At 39.3% G+C, this 21,661-nt stretch overlaps 1 long non-coding RNA gene across 1 annotated transcript in view; it reads right to left on the reverse strand.

The window, feature by feature from the left end:
• Positions 1-69: 69 nt before the first annotated feature.
• Positions 70-21,661, reverse strand: part of LOC112487974 (uncharacterized) — a 44,577-nt gene continuing 22,985 nt past the window's right edge. Inside the window, exon 3 of the long non-coding RNA XR_003051603.1 lies at positions 70-1,873. This is a non-coding gene — a long non-coding RNA (uncharacterized LOC112487974). The remainder of the gene's footprint in view (positions 1,874-21,661) is intronic.

A 21,661-nucleotide genomic window follows, 5' to 3' on the forward strand; every position in this document is an offset into this window, starting at 1 on the left:
TAGATAGATAGATAGATAGATAGATAGATAGATAGATAGATAGATAGATAGATAGATAGATAGATAGATAGATAGATAGATAGATAGATAGATAGATGGATGGATGGATGGATGGATGGATCCTCCTATTTCAAATTATTAAACACTGTTCACTGCTCCATAAAGATATGATGATAGAGTTTATCCAATGTATAAGACCTCACCCTACCTTTCATTTCATTACAAAAATGTTTAAAACATCAATGTACTTTAGGTCATGATACACAAAAAAAGTTGTATTACAATGTTCACATTGTATATAAGACTCACAATGACAAGGCTAAAAGATCAAATTTAATCTTTTTTTGTTATGGTGTCCATGAGAAAAGACCTTGAGAGTTTAGCAAATATCTACATTTCCTTCAAAAACTCGAATCTAGTTTGTTCTCGACCACACATCGGGTGAAGGATATTTACAAAAAAGTCCATACAGTGTCTCCATTAGCTTTGTCTAAATTCTCCATGCAGCTCCGTGATAATAAACAAAAAAACAAAAAACTTTTTATTCAACAGTATTTCTTCAGCAGTTTCAACAAACAATGTTTATCAGAAACCTCGGATGAACATTGACAGCGTAGCCCTACACATGAGTAAAAGCACATTTATTTGTAACTGTTACATTTGTGATGAGACAAAATGTTCCTACTTTTCATCCATTCCTACTTTTTTTTGCCATAAAATCATTTTCTTGGTAATTAAAAAAAAAACTTCTCTGTGGATTTTGACAAAACAGCAGTGAAGCAGTTACAGGTGTTGGCCAGATGTTTCTCTCAAACACCACAAGCTGCCATAAGTACTGTCTGTTTATTATTGATGTAATTGTTTTGGCACCAGCAATCTGTTTTTATGTTTGAATACTTTGCAGGGAACAAAGAAATAAAATGTAAAAATCAATCACTCTTGAAAGAGAATCTTGATTTGCTCATAGTTAAGGCCACTGCAGTTCCAAATGTGTCTGTGACGGCAGCTTCATCTCAACACTATCACACAGAGAACTCGTACCATCAGCAACCGGCAACAGCCTAATCACGTTCACGTATTTTATTATAATATTTTAGCAACTTAGTATTTATAATTCTGCTATCGTTTTAGCTCTAATGGAAGGGTATTTTGCAGTGCTTTTGGCAGAAATAGGAAAAGAACTATTAATTTGGCATCTGCTCAGAATTCAAAATTTGGAGAAGCTCAATTTCGTTCCAGGAAGCTGAGTTTTATTTATAATAATAGTTTATTTTTGCTTCCCTCTGCCAGCACTTACATTTGGATTTATACTCCTGTTTGTTACATCTGAAAAATCTGAAAATAACACAGGTTACAGTGAATTATTTAACATCACGTCTAGTAGTACAGAGGAAGACAGAGGATGTGATTAAACATGTCAAATAATCGTTGCGGTGTCAGAAGAAGTTGCTGTTTCCTGCCAGAAAACACAAACTAAGGCCATCGAATCACACTTGGAGTCTGTCGGTCCCTCCATGCTGCTTTCATGTTCTCGACACTTGTGAGCCACACAGACAGATCCTGTCAGAGCTAACGGTCCTGCTCAGGCCCACATCCACCCTCAGCTTTGATCCGACGGTAAATAATAGATGGTGGTCAGACAGTCAAGTTTTCCTCTTGTAATGGTGAGAAGATTCTGGGCCTCCAGTTACTGCACTTTTTTTTTACACAACACACAGACTAGAAAATAGGCCTCAGGCTGCTCACCCTGTCTCCTTGTTCATAAGACTTTTTCTACTAGTGGTGTTTTGTCGCAGGCCAGTCAAAGAGTCAGCAGCTGAGGACTTGGTGGGAGCTGAGCTGCTGCAGTTCATTTCCATGTGCAGTGAATGAACTGAAGTAGAAAAAAAGGAGAGGAATTGCTTTATGTAATCTTTTCTGTCTGAGTCTGCATCTTCAATTTATGAGGCTGTAAACAGTATGCACATAATTCATCACTGCAAAGGGGAGTGTGTGAGTGTGTGTGTGTGTGTTTGTGCACAAGCTCGTGCAGGACACAGGAGGAAGGTTTGCAATATTAGAGTGTGAATAATTCATACAATGCATATAATCCTCCCTTTTCCAGGAGGAAAATAAGAATGATCCATGAAAAAGCTCCACACCGAGGCGGATGATAAGCATCGGACTCACCGAGCGCTGCTCCCCCAGCAGCACGAGTGATCTCCAAGGAGTAAAAAGAAGCTGTTTGGCTGCATTTGTATACATGCAGTAAAATGACTAAGTCTCTCCTCCTACAGGCCAACAGCACAGGGAGAAGAAATAGGAGAAAAGAGTCGAAGAAAAAAGAGGAGAGACAACAAGAGGAAGGAGGTTTGTAACTGTGACTGTAACAGAGGATCATCACAACAACTGTTGACTAAAATAATTTAAAATATATATATATATATGGACAAGAAGGTTTTACTGTGGTCTGTGGTGCAGTGTCAGGGGCAGCTGACTTTTCAGTGTGTTTTCACACAAGTGTGGGGTGCGCCCTACTGCTGGGAAGACATGACAGGCGGGACGCGACGACCGGGAGGACATTTTCAAGGGAATGATGTCAGAACTACACTTTTATTTTATTTTTATTTTATTAACTTTGTGTTATTTGAAGGTAATGAAATGTAATTTTGTCAAGATTTTTGTTGGGGCAACAGGGGCAGGTGGTTCATTTGTGGGGAATGACCCAAAATGTTTGAGAACCACTGCTTTAAGTTGTGGGTTTGAATACCGACTCATTTAGCCCACCATCCCTGCTACGGAGCAGATGTAAAGCCAGACTTTTACATATTTGTGCTAGAGTTTTTACAAAGCCTCCGATACCGGACAGCAGAGGTATAGAAAATAGAACTATATTTCCATGAGCTTCATAAGAGTTTGACCTTTGCCTTTAAAGGATCAATCACATTCCTGATGCTACTTTTGTCTAAAGTCAATGTGGTGACAGTAGAAGAACATGCAGAAATGTTTTAGTTCTTTAGAGTTTGTGCATCTGTCTTGCACTTCCTTATGAATTAACTTTACCATGAAGTCATTCTGCTCTGGATATGTTGGATATCAATGTGTACGGGTGGACTGCAGAAGTCACTGAAGAAGAACAGTTGACATGTCGATGGGTGAGTAAAGGCGAAGCTGCACCGTGGGAAAATTGAAACCACATTCAGTTTGCATAGGAATCGATGCCATAACAAGACTAGGTGGTGAGAAATGTCCAGGTCGTGCTGGTGGGAGGAATCCTGGATCAGGCTGGATTAGGTGAGAGGAGGCACTGAAGCCGTTGGAGTTACATATCCAAGGCCTGGTTTGGATACAAAGAAGGCGAAGCTGCTGATTTCCCACCATGGCCACAGGGGTGAGTCACGTCAAATAAAGTAAAGACATTAAACTAAACAGCAACCTGCTCGCTGGGCTGTACGACACACCAACGAGGCAGAAGACAAGAACAGAATGGCCGCACAAACAAGCTGGTGAGCAAAGCTTTACGTGAAAAGAATCCGTCGACGTTTTTTTTCACTGTACTTCATATGTGACATCAGTTTCTCTAATTAAGAGCCAAACACATCGATAGTAAACCCAGTTTGTCACAGAAGTTGGTTCAATAGCTGTATCTAACTGCGGTGTTGTCATCCACGTAGGAAAATAAGAAGTCCTCGTGTTTACAGTCTGTCACAGCTGCACTCTCTCTTCACGTGCAGTCTGTGATATACATTAGCGCCGTGGTGGAACCAAAGATTTCCACTGTCCCTCAGTGAGAAGACTTTGAATTAAAGTGGCTTCAAATACCCAGTGGAGTTTTCATTAAGGCCTTTGTCTGCAGGAAACATTTCACACCACAAGTTTTACTGAGGCCAAACGAATGTGAGAAAGTGGATGTGCTGTAATTGCAGTGCTCTCAGAAGGAGCTAATCAGATGTTTTCAACATCCACTCTGACTTTTACTTCTTCTTCACAGTCACATGCAGGTGAAGTCACATGCAGCTGCTTGTAACCAAAATAAGAAACGTTTGTCCTTAAAAAAAAAAATTGGCTTTCATTTCAAGTGTCTTTAAGACGAGTTTGTTTTTTGGCAAATTTGGCAAACACTCCTGCCAACAGGAGTGATGCAAACTGATATAAATAGACTAAAAATGTTTCTCCAAATGACATCATATCCTCACATCATCCTCATGTCTGGAACAACAAAGCAGTTCAGTTTAACTTATTGTATTATTGTAGTTTAAGAGATCCACGAACAACCACATGGGGGCAGCATATCAATATAATTTCATCCATCCATCCATCCATTTTCATCCGCTTATCCGTTACCAGGTCTCCATGACCACCACCTACATCACCGTACCCACCCCCCTGAACCTTCCTGCAGGTGGTGAGTCCACTGGAAGGTACCAACCACCCTAACTGGGATTCGAACTTGTCCAGGAGGTGAACCCTGGGGTTCAACACCAATGACAGAGACATTGCCTCTGGGCCAAAGCGCCACTCAATATTTTTTCATCTCTTGTTGAATTTTTGTTTCCACTGTGGGTCTTTCTTCTGTATTGTTTTTGCTTTAAGCTTTCTGGGCCACCGTAGATAATAAACACATTTTCAGATGTGACTTTTTTCCACAAACTGCTAACAAGTGTGAATACATGTTTTCTTGATGATTTGTCCACATCTTTGAATATTTCCTTACATACCAATTTGCTTATTTGTTTTCATCTTATGGTCAAATGTCTACCCGCTTTCCCATTAAAGGTGACTTTTAGTAGTAACTAAGAGAGGACAGAAACCGTAGCTCCATAACTTGACGGCAGTGAAGTGGCACAAAGAAGGATTTAATTTTACCACAATTAAAAAAAAAACTATGAAAAAAAACCAACATGAGATGTAAAAGGTTTACTTTAAAGCTCAGCGTCAACTTTAACAGTCCAAACTGTTACACTGACTTTGCAACATTCATGAAACATCAAACAAAAATGAACCCAAAACTGCTAAAAAAAAATTCCGCGCCGGGCTCCCAGCTTCACAGACACGCAGCAGCTGCTGCTGTGGTTTCTCTCACCACACCAGAAACTGCCTGTTCTTTCCTCAGTATTGGCTCCAGTCAGAAACCTAGCAGGTAGAGCACAAAGCTGCCACTGTACACAAAAAGCCAGAACAGTTTCTTCTTTCCAGAACTTTACAGCTCTCTGTGACTCACTGTTTAGAGCACAAGGTCCCAACTTTTCCTCTACCACGAAACATTAATTGAGGCTGTTCTTCAAACCTTCTTCAAACTTCACTTTTTTCTCTCTTTTTAGTGTTTTCTTTTTTTCAGCTTTACCAAGGATTCTGTATATTTCTCACTGTTTTTCTCTCACACAGAGAAGGAGCAGTTTCCACTGGGAGAACAGTGACAAACGACTCCCGAGGACCATCGTACAGGAGTTCAAGCTCAGGGTCCTGACCAAGTGGTGATTAAAGATGTGGCTCAAATATGATTCATCGATTGGCTCACACGCTGCACATGCTCAGCTCAGTGTGCTATAGAATAATGTAGATTCAATTACCATAGAAATATAAATGCTTTAACAGTGCAAACCTTTCCATGTCAAGGACCAGCATTAGCTTCAGGCCTGAAACCCCCACAAACAATGCTACAAAATACATATATATATATAAAAAGAAACATAATGTTTTGAAGTGTATGAAGTGTGTTTTTTACTTTTAATGACAATTCAATAATTATTAAATTTGTTTAGTAAAAGAAAATTCATAACGGACATGTTTTCATCGTGGTCAAAAACATTTTATACTAGTTAGCTATATGGAGCAGAGCAGCTTGATAACAGGAGCATGTCATCAGGTCTACACAGGTTATGGTATTGTCATGCCCAAGTTGAAACAGTCACACCGGGTGTGTTTAGGGTCCATATTTGTTTATTTTTATTATTTTCATTTTCTTTATTATCTTCTTTACATATCTACTAAGATGTGAACTTGAAGGTCAGGTTGGTGCCATGTCTCTTAGAAATGCCCAACAACTTGTATTTGTATCACTAAAAATGAATACTAAAGTATACTAATTATACAGTAAAATACTGCAGATACACACAAGAATGCAGCCCTTTTTGTTTAACGCCAAACAGATAATGAATTAATTATTATTTTATAGTTCATCTAGCTCCATAAACAACAAATAAATTCAGGCTCACAGCAATTCCTGATGTAAATGTCATTTCAGACTGGGGTTGTCACCACTAGTCAGATCACAGGAGTTTTAATGGAGGTCTCAACTGTGATGATGTCATCCACACAGCTGTGGGTGTAATATCGAGCAGATCCCTCCAGGGCACAGCGTCTATTTGAACGCCAATGAAAAACACTTAGACAATTTGAAATGGCACTAATTGGCATGAGAGATACAATGAGGCGTGTCAGGAAGAGAGGAAGAGTAAGGAAGTTAGACGATACGGCCTGCGTGTGATCGTGGACAAGCTTGAATTTTCCTTCTCTTCTTTATTACCTCTGATTTCATCCTACACAAAAACAATATGCCTGTGTCTTCCGTCCTGTTCTGTCCGCCTCGCCATCTGTTGTTTTTCTCTTTTGTTGCTCTACCGTCGCGCGCTGGCCAAGATTGTCAGACTGTACCTCAATTTCTACTGAGATGGAAAATAGAAATGAAATGAACAAAAAGGCTTTTTCTACACAGATACATTTTCCCTGAGCCCAGAATGGAATGAGTCAATCTGTGGTTCTCATAAAAAATGTAATCACACTACAAGGGAGAAGAGAAAAAAAGGGGGGGGAGACAAAAAAGTAAGTGGCCAACTTCAGCTTCAGGTTATATCAAACTTGGGATAAAAGTTAGAGTGAGTAAAACTATCCTGTATACCATAAAACATTAACTAATGTCCTCCACTGATACATGCTGGGTGTTCAGACGGTATTTTAAGCTTGAGCTGCGTCTTGAAATAAAAACTATCATATTTTAAGCTTGAGCTGCGTCTTGAAAACTATCGGCTGGATATTACAGCACCAACATGTGAATGGAGAGTAGAATTATTGAGTGAAAAATGGATGTCATTCTGGCAATCTGTAAAAGTAAACATTTTTAATAGGACATAATTATTTGATGTTTCCAACAATGTTTTTTACCTACCAAGAACATAATCCAAATAGTTAGATGGATGGATGGACAGATATTGACATTTATGATGAAGTATTTCAATAACATATCTGCAGTGCTGCTGGTGACCACTGCTGGTGACAACTATGCATGTGCATAATAACGTCTCAGTAGACCTCAGAGTATTTGTTGAAGATATGTTAAAAGGCCACGACAAGTTCCTTCCTCTGAGTCTGACACCTTTAAAAATTCAGCAGTGCATAAACAGCAGGATCACGGGAAAAAAAGGGAAACGGCTGCTGCACAGATTGGCCTGAAAAACAAACAGAGCAAGTTCTCCGTTTTACGTTCTTTTCATTTCCTTCTTTGCTGCGTCACAAACTATTCACGGAGCTGCCTTTCAGGCCTTGAAAACCAGTTTTACAAATGTTAATGGAACACAAAGGGATCGAGGATTTATAAAGTCGTAGCCGACACAAATTGCTGAGCTCATTCTCAAGTATCCTCCAGGGACGTCTTGGACTGCAACACCTTGACGCATCCCCGGAAGGTTCCACACAGAAAGGAATTGGAATTTGTGGTAAAATGTTAAATTGCATGGAAGGAGTGGCTGCCAAGACGACGTGCAGATGGCTGTGTCACGCTGGCAAGGGGGGGATGGTGGGGAGTGGCTTCGTTTGGCACTCTGCAGGCATTTTGGCACTGTTGGCAGGAAGGACGCTCATCCCCGCAGCACCACAACCAACCTCATCACTGATGACAACCCTCTGGTTTTTATCTCACCACCCAGCATTCAAGACAACAATGGTGCTGGTTAAAAGTGCAGCTTGTGTGGTCCCTCATGTGCAGACACCTCTGGTTTGGCTGTGTGTGAAGGCTGGATAATCTCATGTGTGCACTGACTGCAGGATTGGTTGGTCAAGTCAAGTAAAGAGCAGTTGTAGCTGCGGCGTAATGAGAGGTTCAGTCGACACGATGGAAACCTTAATCCTGAATGGACTGTTGATGAAGTCCTACACATATGGAGCCTCCAAGTTTGGCAACTCATCTCCGTCCTGCAGGCGTTAGTGGGCGTAATGACTGTAATTACAGAGTTGTTTTTTGCCTGCTCCTCAATTGCAGACCGCGGACTAAGTAAACTGCAGTGTTGCTATCATCAAGTGTGAACAGCATAAAAGGCACGGAGACATATTAACTGCATTCTTCCCTCTAAATAAGGTTTCAGAAAAAAATATAAAAATCTGAACCATCTGAGCATTAAGGACAATTAACAGAATAAATGCATAGTATATTGTTTACAATGTGTGCTGTACTTAAAGGTCCAGTGTGAAAGAATTAGAATAAACATATATTCAATATTGTTTTATTAAATAATTAAAATGCTCAAGTTAGGCATTAAATGTGTTTTTAATTAATTCCGAGCCACAAATAAATGGATTGTGTTGTGTTTGGCAGGGCTTTGTTTTTACTCCACGTAGACTGCAGACTATTAAAATATATGACTTGAAGAGGAGGCAAAAAAACAACACACATTATTTTAAAGCGCTGCACATAAATGTCACGTGACCTTATTTCATCAACTGAAGGAAGAAAATGTGACCTATGCCCATCTTGGCATTAAAGATGAAAATTATTTTATTTTGGCAGAAAAAACATAGTTGGCATAAGTTGTTGATGGATTGGATGATAGTTGTGGGTGTGGGTCTTTGTATAACAGGCAGCCTGGGTGTTTTTTTTTTTTTTTTTTTTTTTTTTTTTTTGTTATGTATAGTACAAGCTGAAAACTTCACGTTTCTACAAACTAAACTCAGAAACTTAGACTTGGAGTAGGAAATGACCTGCATTCATCAACACAACTATTTCTTTTTCAGTGCGAGCTACATATGTAAGCGCATTTTTAAAAGGCTACAGCTGTACCTGCATCAAAAACGTTTTGTAGCAACAGTCTACATCAGCCATGTCCAATGTCTGGCCCGGGGGCCAACTGCAGCACATATAAAAAAAATCAACTCACAAACCCTGTCATAAAATGGATCACTGGTGATCGACCAGGATTGTGCCCTCAGTAGAAATACACAATTGCAATTTTATGTTTGACCAAGAGATGGCAGCAGCGCTGAGTAGCCCCATCTCTGTGGCAGTTTTTTTTAAATCAATATCAAGAGATACTAGCAGTCGAGGCATGCTAATACATACTCCAGCTCAGACAAACATTAACTACCAATAATATGAAATGTTTAAAATTTTACATATTAACATATTTTATTCACATCATATTTTATTATATAATATTATATTATATTATAAGCCATGCTGGCAGAGCATCAACCAACATGTCGTTCAAGATTATATTCCACCTTATAGAAGACAAGAATAACTCCCCCACCTCTGTGATCAGTCACAGAGGTGGAACACAGCAGAGAGAACAGATATTAAACATCATTACATCACTGGGGCTACAGCTACGTATTTGAAGATATAAAGAGGCAGCGGTGGAGAAGCGTGAGTCACAGCCGCTCTCATGTTTAACATGCAGCAACAGAGAGAAAACATGGCTCAGATCTTTCACCCTTCCTGCATCTGCGATGTTTGTCTCCCATCGCAATAACTCTCATTAGAGTGGAGGCTCATTGGGAGGAAATATCTACCGAACGGGGAGCGGGTTTCACCCCTGCACACTGCCTAACCTGGCATGATATTAAAGTAAAGCGCCAACATGGTGAGACACACACCTGCAGTCTGTGTAGTAGCAGCTCCAGTGTGAGTGAAGATTGATTTCAATTTCATCTCAGTGTGGGCTCCGTTTGAAGTAGCGCTGTTGTGCATTTAGACCAGTCGAGTGGAGAGAAACTGCAGGTATAGTTGTGTTGAGTCGCCCCCACTCAGCTGCCCGCCTGTTTAAAATGCAGGAAATAAGGAGTCTCCCTGGTTACCCACATAAAAGCTTCTGTTTTTGGCTGCGGGTCCCATGAAGAGACAATATTACTACAAGCAGCTGACATCAGCAGCTGGAGATGAAAACAGGTTACGTTTGATATTTCAGCATAATGTGAACACAGAGTGGAAAGACTGTCTGGAGAAATTTGTGCTGAAAACATCGTGAACAGCCTGAATTGGACTGCTTCAGCCTTCGACTGTACATAAATGAATAAATGAATAAAGCCATCAGTTGGACAGGTGAGTCCTGTTTATGGCTTGAAACTCACAATTCTAGACAAACTCTACACCAAACGGCTCCATTTAAAGCTGAACTGTTGTTATAGTCAGACATATAAAGGTTATTGTAATTAGGGAAGTGAATCAAAACTCAGTCCTTGTAGAAAACTGGCTCCCAGTGGTCTGATTCCTTGACATCATAAGTCTGCTTGACAGGACATTTGCTCGGTATCATGTCTGACTTCAAACACACATTCCCTAATTTGGACTATTTACATCTATCCATCCATCCATTTCCATCCGCTTATCCGTTACCAGGTCGTGGGGTCAGCAGTCTCTATGACCGCCACCCAGATCACACTGCACCGTACCAATCCCCCCTGAACCTTCCTGCAGGTGGTGAGTCCACTGGAAGGTACCAACCGCCCTAACCGGGGTTCAATCTTGCCCAGGAGGTGAACCCTGGGGTTCCACACCAATGACAGAGACATTGCCTCTGGGCCAAAGTGCCACTGTTTACATCTAATGTTCTGAAATACTATGGTGTAATAGGAGCAGACCAGGCGGTCAGAACAGAGAAGGTTAAAGTGAAGTGAAGTCCGCGACTTCTGTCAGGACTTGGTTCCTAGCAGCAACGTAAAAAAGCTCTACGTATCAGCTTCACAACAAAAATGTCTTTTTTGCATTTCACAAATATAGGTAGATGGAGAATCTGCATCAATAAAAATCAGTAGTCAGTAGTACGGAACAACTGCACTCAGTCCCGTTAATGTTAATTATTTTAAATCACTTTCCCCAAACATTTTATTGACGTAGCCTTTCCCACAGTGCAGTTCTATACAGACAGTCACATAGTTTTCCTGGCAGGCGCCCCATGAATGGGCTTAATGTATGAAAGCAACAATCTGGTATCCATTTACCTCCTATGTGCAGATTCCCACTAAGACCCAATCACTTGGCAGAGACCTTTTCTTCACAGCAGCCACACACTGACACAGCAGTGTCTTATCTACACTGGCATGTTAACAAACCCACACAGAACAGAGGGTAAATATGCAAGCTGTTGTACTATGTGTATCACATGGCACAGTGTACAACACTGTCTTTGTCTGATACGAGGCCTTGATGGCTGTAATCTACAAGTTACTGTCCATTTAATGAATGCTGGATTTTTTAAAAGGCAAAGCAACATAACACATAAACTAATATATTATATAAATATCTGCAAGGGGGAGTTGATTGAAACAAAATGTGACAAAAATGTCAAATTTCTACCCAGGCACATACAGTACATAATATGAATAAAATGACAAAATAAGAAAGGGCATTTATGAATGATCTGCTAACAAAGGGACGATAAGCTGAAAGGTGTGAAAAATGTAGTTCGACCAAAATGAAGATTTTAAATAGAGAAACATCACATAGTTATGGCCCTTTTATATTAGAATCAAAGTCAGTTATTAGCCTATAAAAAGGGCTTCAGAGTGGTTGTTAAATTTTAACTGTCTGTGGATTTAGTTTGAAATAATGCTTTTCTACATAGTCTTTAAAGCACATGCTAATATTACTGCGCCAACAGCATTTTCATTTTCATTTAATTATGACCTTCTTCCACTCACATTCAACCAAAGACATACAACCTAACTTTTATACACATATTCCATGAAGGACGAGTTGCCAACAATTAGCTGAAACCAGATGTTGACACACACACACACACACAAAGGCTGTCCTCAAAGATCAGACCTCACACATCACAGGGACACAGTGTAAATGAGTCACGTTAATATATTTGCATCATCTGCTTTGCAGAAGCGTCTTCTGAGAGACAAAATCCAGTCCAGGTCTCCACTACGAAAGACTTTACCTCCTACTGTGGAGGTTCTCTGAAGAGAACTCAGACTCATTTTGAGAGATTTCTGACAGACGCACTGCTCTTGTTTATCCAACAGGGGGTGTTTAACTAGCTCATCATATCCAATAGAGCTGCTGGGATCCATTGTCAGGCAGATGGCCTGTGCTCTGCTCAAGGCCCCAGAATTAGAGGATGATTCCCTCTTCAGCCTGTCGTTCATCTGTGATGTTCTGTGACCAACAGTTGTTATTTACTCCTTTCCTTTAAACAACTTCTTCAACATTTGTTTCCCTGAAGTGCTCTTCAGCGTCCACATGTAGACAAAGTGCTGGGACAGATCCGCAGTAGCTGTGGTGGTGTCAGAGGGAGGAGGGGGGCATAATGACTCCGTGAGGTGCGGGTAAGAGCATGTATTTCCAGGTGAAATGAGGGGTTGCTGGTTGCTTAAATCATAGATTGCCTAACCGTAGCACTGTGTTCTCAGTCTGCACTTTTTTACTTATTCTCCAAAGCAATGGGAAGGTTACTTTTGTACATTTTGTACAAAGAAAAAAATGCTTGCAAAAAAGTTAGTTCCACAAGTGTCAAATGAACATATTTAAAATATAGTAGCTGAGAAACAGTTGTGCCAAATTTGTCGTGCAGAGGTGGAGAAAGGCGAGTGGATTTTACCACGCAGGGAGCAAAAGTGAGATCTCTACCAAGCAAAAGACCACAGGTCTGAATAAATTATTGGTCTGCAAGTGTTTTTTGTTTTTTTTTGTTTTGTTTTGTTTTGTTTTTTTTAAACACACCGTGTTGGGAAGTCTTCTCCTCAAGTTAAAGGCAAACTGGGCAGTAAATGCTACAGGAAATAACAAAAACAGTAACGAGACCAAGATATCAGCAACTATAATACTGACTATTAAAACTATTGGGTTTGAGGGAGGCCGCATCCTATTGATTATCATATAAGACACTTGTGCTGACGGGATGCAAACAAGACTTCAGCAACCGCAAAAATGTTAATGAGCCTATTTAACAACTGGCACAAAACCAAACCAGGGACAACATGCACGAACAGCAGAAGTAGAAGAAGAGGTTGAAATAGACCTGGACTTAACATGTAATTAAGCAAAAGCTTTCAAAGAGTAAAATGTTACCAGGAGACAGAATTCTTCAGCAGCAGCAACAGTCAGCAACAAAATGCAGTCTTCAATCATACTCAAACTTGAGTAGAGATCAATAATTTACAGCAGCTTTTTAAAGGAGATTAACATTAGCATGCAGGCTAACAGTTATGGCCTTGTCTTTAACAAAGCCTAACTGGTATTTAAAATAATGAAATATATAACATGAAAGTAAATATTCAGCTTTGTTAAGCAGAATTTTGTAAAAACAGCAAGGTGTCGTCTGCATATGGGAAAATGATCATTAAAAAATGAGATACAAAACTCAGGTTTATGTCACTAGCAGTGGTTATTACCACTTTATATATCCAGAGTTGTAAACATGTAATGTTGATTACAAGTAGTGAGAATCTCAAGAGCCTTTTAAGTCCAAGACATCAGTGTAGAAGAGCAGGGACGGCTCTCAGACATCAGAAGTCATTCCCAGATAACAACAGCTTCTACTGCTGACACTTTCTGCTGACACAGCAAGAGGCGACGTTACAAATCAGTTCTCTATTGTTTCAGTGTACAGATTGAAGAGGACACTCTTGGTACACTAAGACAATGTATGTAGCTGTACAGTAAATGTGAAACAATAAATCGTATCAATATACAGTAGTGTCGGAAATGATTCAGGATGAACTAACGTGGGAAGAACGTAGCCTTGAATTAACAGGTCCAACCGTTATCTTCTCTCAGGCTGCATTGCCAGGAAAACGGAATGAGATAAAATACAACTTTTCAATGACTATATATATTAATGTCAGTCGTGTTCATGAATATGTTTTTTCTGTGTTCACGTTAAGTGTGACATTTGCAGGAACGCAACAAGAATTCTATGGGTAGAATTTCTTTTTATAACTTTTTCCTATAAAAAAATGAAGAAAACATTACAAAGATTATTTCAAGGGAACAACATCAAAATGTGACATTTATTTTTGTTTTTCTCCCCTCACTCTAACTCTACAGGAAACATCACAGATGCCACTTTGTCCACGTTTAGTCTTCAAGGCAACAACACCAGCTCAGACAAAATCAAACCTTTACAGCAATAGGAAAAACTTTAATGGAGTTGAGATGAAGTCAGTAAACTTCCTGTCGTCTTCTCTTCCAGCACAACAACAACAACTTCATTAAAGTCCCAAAGTATAAAAGCTACATTTTAATAAATCTAATACGTTACTGATGGTATCTCTCAGACAATAAAGATGCTGAGTACTGAGTGTTGCAGATTATTACACTCCAAGCATTTCATTACGGTACTCATCGACCCCCAGGGGAAGAACTCAGGGTTTTCAGGCTGCGTTCACGGACAGTTTGTGACAAATGCGGCAAAAACGAAGAGTGAAATTCATCCATTATATCAGTGTAAAGAGTATTTCAGCCATGATTACCAGGACTTGCTGCACTGGTCTGTGAATGATTTACTGCACACACCACTGACTGTACGTCTGAGACATAAACACACACAATTACACATACACACACACACAAGCTGGACCAGCACAGCCTGGCTGTGACCCTGTTTTAAATTACCACTTTCTGATGCAATTACCTCCCTCACTGTGAAGGGCGACACTGGCTTTTTTTTGTTCCAAAAACCATTTGTTTTCCCTAAGCATCCTCTTTCTCTCACTGTCTCTGTAGGATCCTGACAAAGACACCACGACCTTGGCTCCCATTTAGACATCGCTACCTAACTACACAATCACCAAAAGTGCTACTTTGTGCAGGAAAATAGTCACAATTGAACAATTTGCCAGCAGGAGCCTGAGGAGTAAGGAGAGGAACAATGATATCCAGTGATATGCGTGCACACAGGTTAAGTGCGTTTGTGAGTTAGCCACAGTGAGACAGTGTTAGATCACAGAGCGAAGGCTTTATGGAAGCAGTAGATTTTGAAAGTACTACGGTGTGCTGCATGGTCACAGTGGAACCACTTGTTGGCAGAGGAAGCTGCTTCCTTCAGCACTTTTCGTGATACTGCTTTAAAACTACACTTTGAATTTACGACTTTATAAACTTGTATTGTAGAGAATACTCAGGTAAGGTGCTTGTGAATTATAGAATTATTAAGAAATAAGAATGACCAAAGGTTCTGAATTGGGCCTTTTCAAAATAAAATACTCCATCCTTGTACAATTTCCATTAGATTGAAGCCTCAGCTATTAAACCACGTTCCCGCTCTTTGTTAGCTTTCTGTCCTTCACGCAGTACATATTAAAATCATGTTTTTCTACACAATAGAACACAGCCCATTTGATATATTTATAATTAGTATAAATGTTCATCAAGTGGAGCAAAAGCGACAACAGAAGACAAATGAGGGTTTTTTTTTCATAGTTTGATTACAGTGCTTCTAAAGCTAGCACAGCAAATGCTAACAGCGGACACACTTAGCCTTGTGGGTCTAAATAAACTCTTTTAAAAACTAAACTTAACCAAGATAAATAAAGTGGACTTCATTCAGTGAGGTTTTTACCAGGCATTATAAACTCTTTTAAAAACTAAACTTAACTTAAAGTGGACTTTATTCAGTGAGGTTTTTACCAATAAATAAAATAAAATAAAGAAGTATAATATGCATATGTATTTCAAGCTACATATTTAACCAAGCTACATTGGTACGGACACTTTTCAAAAACACTGTACAGCCAATAAAATGTAAAAAAATGATGGGATGGCTAAAATAATGTGTCAAAGCAGTGTCACCCTATGAATTTAGCTGAACATTGGTTTCAGTTTATTCAACAATAACCAAGGACCAAAGGCTTTATTGCAAAATATTCAATGACAGTAAGGCTCAGTGTAATTTAAACAGGCTGTGGTAGTACACACATTATTGAAAACACAATGTTCCTTTCCAGAACAGACACTACTCCAGTGTGAAATGAAGTCAATGCAGGGCACATATATCTGGTACAAAAAGGAAACTTTGAAACAGTGATTTAGTTTATTAATTCTTCAGTGTTCTAACTTCATCATGAAATTCCCAAACTTTCTCAGAAACTACAGCAGTGCTCACAAAGCCGCTCTGACGAACTATGCCGTGCTTGCAAGAATAAATGTTAATTATTTTTTCCTTCTAATGTTACTTCACCGTTCAGCTCGAGCACTTAGGAAATTACAAAAATGAGAAAATTAATGCTTTTTAAATGCTGTTTTATTTCCTTTCAATTTAATGTGACTTCAAAGGCCTGTTCACTGAACTGAAACAGACTCACAGCCACACACACACACAGCCACACACACACACACACACACATCTGTCTTCTTTCCTTCTCCTTTTAGTTCTTTCTATGGCTCTAATTTGTGCCATTAGTGAAATTATAATGTTCATTTGCTTTCCTGTGTTATTGGAGCTTTGCAAAGTTAATAAATGGAAGAGTTGGACCCAGAAGTGCACAGTCTTTTCACTGCTTTTTGTCATCACTTCTCAATCACTGCCAAAGTTCACATCCCTTTTATTTAACTATTAAAAACGAGTTTCATTTGTCACATTGTCCGCGGTGTTCTTAAGAAAAACTAACTCATTCATCCAACTAAATCATTTACTGTACTGTGCATTAGGTATTGTTAAAAAAAACCCAGCAGCTTAATGAACCCCCTATTACTGTAGTAATAATAATAGCACCAGTTATTTAGAGTGATGAGGTCATTTCATTCATGTTCGGTACCTGGTTCTTCCAGTTCAAAGCTCTCAGTCATTTGACCCAGGTGAACACAACATCCAGCCATTCTGTCAAGGTTTTAACTCTCTTTTCTGGTATTTAACCACTTTGAGGCCAAATACCAGAGTAATTTCAGATATCAGTTAGAACTGCAGAAGACTCTTGGATGAAAGAAGAAAAGTCTTCTAGAATCCAAGACAGTGCCGTCGCCTATGTTCTAACGGCTTTAAACACTTTGGATTCCTTATGTTGACCTCTACGGAAGGTCAAACACAGATGTCAATAATGCATATCTCTGATGGTTCTTCATGTATAAATGCCCTTCAGTCAGGTAGATCCAAAATCACCTGCTTAAGCTATTAATGACAAGGAAATACCATGAAGATTTTCCCATGAACTTTTGTTTGGTTCCACAGTCACATTATAATCTTCAGTCCACTAGAGTCTTCACTGCAACCTCACAACCAACACTCAAATGGAGGAATACAAGGTACTGCAATATGGACTGAATTGTGAGTTGAATGCACATCTTTTAGGTGAACATACATTCACTTGGCTCCAAAACCACAGTGGCCACAGTGTGATGAACTTTGTGCTCTGTCATCAGAGGTTGTTCCACGTGTCTGTGACAGCCACTTGAAGAGTCGTAAGATAGGGTGGGGTTTGTCCCCCTCTACCCTCGAGTGGGGGAACGTGTCCTGACTGAGTTTAGTCCAGAGATTTGAATCCCTGTTTGGCGTCCTTGAAAAGGGTGCTCAAGAGCACTCCTGCTGGCGACATCATTATAACAGAATCAGATACTATACATAACACTCATGTTGTTTTAAAGAACACATAAAGAATACATTGGAGACTACTCAAAAAAATGAAGATGAAACATTTAAATCTCACACCGCAGATCTCCATAAATTGAAAACCCTTATTAATTACATATTGTAACACAGTATACGTGTAATAAACACCACTGAATTAATCATGCTGGAGGTTGTTGCAGGCAGCAGACTATTCTCTACGGTGTTTCCAGGCTACAGACCAGTCATATTTGTTACATGTGCCCAGTGTGAACCTGCTTTTATCTGTGAAGAGAACAGTGAACCAGTACAGAACCTGCTGGTTTTGGTGTTCTTTTGCAAATGTCAATTAGGCAGTGCAATGCCGGGGTGTGAGCACAAGCCCCACTTGTGAATATCGGTCTGTTTTGCCACCCCCATGGTGTCTGTTCCTGACAATTTTGGAGGGCTTTGTTAGTGTTCTTCCTGTTACTCCTCACACAGAGAAGCAGATTGAAGTCCAGCCAATGGGCTTGGTTGCCCTCCTATGGCCAGGGAGACACGGAAAACCTTCTGGCCACTGCATGTACAAATGGGCCATCCTAGCATAGTTGCACTACCTGAGTAACTTATGAGGGATGCAGATACTGCCTCATGAAAACCATTATTTCTGAGGGCACTGGAAAAATCCCAACTTTGCCAAGAATCAACCTGAAAGGACGCAGAGAGAGAAATTCTCTGTGGCTTCCACCTGCACAACAAATGTTTTAGCACTTTAGCTCATATGACTCAAAATAGAATTGCTCTATACTGTACACAACTGTTGCAATGGTTATTGGATTTTGCGTAACAATGTGATTAATCACGACTAAAAATTTTAATCCTTGCCCTGTCCTATTATATAGGTATATATAAATATGCCCACATACATATACAGATATATATACATGTAAATAATGTTACACTCCAATACTGTAAACCTTTGAAACCTATTATACTTTTATCATCTGAATCAGTGCTGCCATTTGTTGGCTTTTTCTCTTATTTTTACATTTGTTTACAAGTAGCTGGAAAATTTCTGGGTGAAATTATTTACCAACTTATTACAGACACAATAGTTGGCAGTAATATAACATTGCTTTCCTCCATCCCTAATGTGCTCTTCACCTCCACCTGAGGTGCTTCCTACAGTACCTGGTAATGACATTTGCAGGATGTGACAACAGCAGCATCTGTTTTCAGTCTTAAATTAATGCAGAGGAGAAAAAAAGAATAGGTAAATCAGTGAGTGATCAAGTGCCAGAGCACAATCAGGTTATCACAATAGGTTTTTCTGATACAGGAAAACAGCGGTACACAGAGTACTGAGGGAAGTCCAAGTGAATTGGCTGAGTCAGCAGTTCATTCCCAGTCACTGATGGTTAAACTGATGCATTTAAAAGCGTTTTTCCCCCCAAATGTCCAATTTATTTTCTTATGTTCAATCACAATACAAGTTAATTCCACAAACACTGGTGGCCGTGGTGTTCGTCACTTCACCTAATCAAACAGCCAAGAGCCTTTTTCTAATCTCACAACGCAACTGCATCAAAATTCAATTATCAAACAGGGGGAAATCCATCATAGAGGGTCCACAGAGACTCATTTCATCAACAATGTTCCAAACAGACCAATTCACTACAGCCTTGGTTTGGACTGAGAATAAATACAGAGTCTCAGACCAGGTTTCAAAAGCAGTTTAACATCTTTATAAACCCAGGATTGTTTTTGATCAAAATATCCCACAGCAACAGTTAGACTAGGAAATTTCACCTGATGAGTAATTAGTCACATTAATTATCTTTTTTAGAAGAGCTCCACTTTTGGAATCACTTGACCAAAAAATTGTGAAGAAAACAAAAATTCAATTAGTGGAACTATTTTTTTTTCTTTTTTACAATATTTCCGATTAGAATGTTTTACTAGAGTTTGGAAAGAGCGCCGTCATGTATTATGCATGGACAATAGTTCTGCTAGCTGCACAAATAATCACTGATGAAATTGAAGCTTTCTGCCTTTGCCACAAAATGAGATTTGGAGGCTTTGAAATGACGGACCAAGGCAGTTGACTTTTAAATATTAAGATCCAGAGGCAGAAATTAGTGGAGGCTCAGGCCTTGAAATTGCCCTTGAAATTCATCCAAGCCTTATTGCCCCAGAAAAAAAAATCCCCTCAGCCAAGACTGAGACAGGCTTACTGGAACGGTCAGTGCTGCTGGCTCTTTTTTTGGCGTGTGAAAATGTGACATGGTATTTGTGCTTGGATTGAGTATTTAAGGTTGTTTTAGTCTATTATATTTCAGCAGATGTCTGCAGAATACATTTAAATATTTAATTATTATTCAGCAACTAGATCACGGAATATATTAACTTAATGAATATTCAACATTGCATTTGATGGTATGAGTTTGACTTTGTTATAAAATGTAAAATAAAACACAAAGAAGCACAGACTGATATTTTTAAATCTCGAGAACACATCGTTGTCACGATTGAGTCATTATTGCATCACTGCAGTCCTATCATTTGTTATTGGAAAATCATTTTACATGGGAGTACCACAATAATACTCGTACGATCAGCCTCATATTATTCACTGTAGCAAAGATCTATTACAATACAGACAACACACATTACAACATGTGTACATAATAAAACAAGAACCTCACAACCTATACATACTGTATACTATATACTACTACTGCAGTTAACGAGGGTGGTTTGTTTTGCTAGTCAGGCTCTGTGTCTGATTTTTCTCATGGTAGTTTTTTTTTATGTGAGTGAACAATTTCTGCAGTTTGGATGTATTTTAACCTCAGGGAAGAAAACAGAAACAAGACTTACAGTAAGATTTGTTCTGTTATTCAACGAGCAATTTAACAAAACAGCTCAAGACTATCCATACAGTAGCACTGAATACATCCATGTCTCTTCTTATTTTGCAGCACAGTTGATAGAGCACAACGGCAACATATACGTCAACTAATTAAACATATTTGCCAACATATTGTATATTTATTTATTTGAAAATAATATGGAAATAGCAGCAATAAAACTGGAAAGCAGCAGACAGTGTTTTGTTGTTATTTCTATTTTTTTCCAATTAAATGTGCCAATAACGGAAAAGCTCTGCTCACTTTCTGTTCAGCTGCCTGTGTTGACTAGGCGCAAATCAAACTGTACTTATTTTTTAGATTTTTATTTATTATTTATTTTATTATTATTTTATGTTTGTGTCCTTTTGGACTAATGGACACAAAGACTGAGAACAAAATCAAGCTTCAAAATTATGATATGAAAGAGGGGATTTAGAATCCAAGTCCTAGAAAGTTTTTTCAACATAGTTTTCTTGTGAAGACTAGTTGATTTTTTCTTAGCACCACAGATGTATCTCAAGGTCACTTACATGATGTCTTTTCAATTCAGACCCTAGAGCAAACATAACCAGAAAAATGCTCATGCTTTGAGTGTGTATACATTTAACCGTGTACATCAGGCGCAACTACAACGCCTCAGAATCAGTGTCAGCGTTCGGCCACTGTATGTGACCTTTCAGGTCAGTCTCTTGTGCATTTGTGTGTCCGAACGGGATAGAATAGGTGCGTTAGCTCTGACACACACCGAGATGAAATTAGATTAGTGTCAACTGTGATAAGGCGAGGGAGCGAAGGACGGAGAAGGAGAAAATTGGAAGAAAGGAAACGGCTATTTCACCACCACCTCCTCCTTCTTCAGCTGCACAATAATTTCATTTCAGATTCCAAGCACTGAATGCATAACCACCCTGCCATGCTGTTATAGAGCCAGCTGAAGTTAATGGAATATTTATATGCAGACTGTGGAACCCTGAATTTCCTTTATTTTTCCTGAGCACCACGTATCCTCCCCCCCCCCCCCCACCACCCCCC

This window comes from Cynoglossus semilaevis, chromosome 13 (assembly GCF_000523025.1).
Source record: "Cynoglossus semilaevis isolate Cse_v1.0 chromosome 13, Cse_v1.0, whole genome shotgun sequence".
Taxonomy (NCBI): domain Eukaryota; kingdom Metazoa; phylum Chordata; class Actinopteri; order Pleuronectiformes; family Cynoglossidae; genus Cynoglossus; species Cynoglossus semilaevis.